General features: G+C 40.8%; 1 long non-coding RNA gene across 1 annotated transcript; it reads right to left on the reverse strand.

Annotated features, from left to right (window-relative positions):
- Nucleotides 1-230: 230 nt before the first annotated feature.
- LOC122064466 lies at nucleotides 231-1,239 on the reverse strand. Its single transcript, XR_006135717.1, has 2 exons — nucleotides 1,072-1,239; nucleotides 231-958 (listed from the first exon to the last, which is right to left on the reverse strand). It is a non-coding gene; the product is annotated as an uncharacterized LOC122064466 (long non-coding RNA).
- Nucleotides 1,240-1,468: the final 229 nt, after the last annotated feature.

A 1,468-nucleotide genomic window follows, 5' to 3' on the forward strand; every position in this document is an offset into this window, starting at 1 on the left:
AGGATTTAATTACAATGTAAGGAAATTGAAGCTTTATTATTATTTTTTTTTTTTGGTTTGTAAAACATGCATTAGTAAGATTTTATTTCTTGATTAACATCTATGTTAAAAAAAATTGGTTTTATTTTAATGGGTAATTTACAGCGCCACCCCCTGAAGAATGCCAATATTAGAATGACACCCCCTCTCTTTCACCAAATTGGACTCGGACCCCTTATCGTCAGTCACTGTTAAGTGTCGACTTAAAATGACCATTATACCCTTGCTATTGAAAAACTCATATTTTTACATTACAGTGAAGCTTTCAAAATACAGAGAACCACAGATTTCAGCCATAATTTGCCGGATTTCCAACCAAGACCACCACAGACTGCAGATTCCGAACAGATTGAAGGAAAAAAAGGAGAAAAAACGCAACCTTCGATTATCTTCTCCGCCGGATCTCCATCGCCGGTATTTGGATTGATGAGGCCGGATCTGTCGGTGGCGGATATGGAGCAGAGGCGGCGGCGGGACTCCTCTCTTCCCTACCCTATTGTGATTCTTCTTAAGCCTCGGGCTCCAAAATCTTCAAGCTTCCTAAAAAAAGAACACGGCTCATAGCTGCTACTGTCCCGCTGACCTGAAGAAAAAGAAGAGCTAGAGAAGAAGAAGAGAGGATTTAAAAAACAAAAAATAAAACCTTATTGCCGGACCTGAACCGCTGATCAAAAAGAGGATTTAAAAAAAGAGAAAAAGAAAGCCTTATTCCGTCAACCTGAGATGTATACATATATACACAAAGCAGAGGATGAAAAAAAGGACAAGAAGATCATCCCAAATCTACAAATTAATAATTTATATCCTACCATGAACTTGGTTCCCCAAATCTCTTCGTCAGTGGCGGGTATGGCAGTAATTGTATTCTTAGGGTGCTCGTAGCTTCTCAGACCACCGTCTGCGGTGAAGAAGAAGCATCCTGTGATTCAAACGATAACAATTTGATGAGATCAAGGAAACAAGGAAAAAAGGGTTCTAACTCCAAAACAAAATTAGGATCAAAAGAGGGATGAGAAAGATCATGATGATTACCCTGAGGGAAAGATGCAAGAGACTTTCCACAAGCACCTTTGAGCAAGTCGGCATCGTCAGCAAAGGCGACGTATCCATCGGCGGTAATTCCCCAAAACAGAGGAACCTTTCCGAATTGATCCTGTTTATTTTCACAGCAAACCCAAAATTGTCATCACTTAGGAGAGAGAGAGAGAGGTGTATGTTAAAAACCCCAACTGGACCGCTTCCCTTCAGAGATTAGGGTTTTCACAGATCGGCCTCGTTCTTCCGTTACCAGGAAAGAATCCTTTCAAACATTTGCCCTGCGGCTTACTTCTCTATGTCTGAAGAGATGGTGAAGAGATGCAGAGTTAATTTCAGGGTTTAAAACGAGGTGGTGAGGAGGAACGAGAGTCCTCATGAGTTTTTGGATTAC

The sequence above is a fragment of the Macadamia integrifolia genome, unplaced genomic scaffold, assembly GCF_013358625.1.
Source record: "Macadamia integrifolia cultivar HAES 741 unplaced genomic scaffold, SCU_Mint_v3 scaffold1663, whole genome shotgun sequence".
Classification (NCBI taxonomy): Eukaryota; Viridiplantae; Streptophyta; class Magnoliopsida; order Proteales; family Proteaceae; genus Macadamia; species Macadamia integrifolia.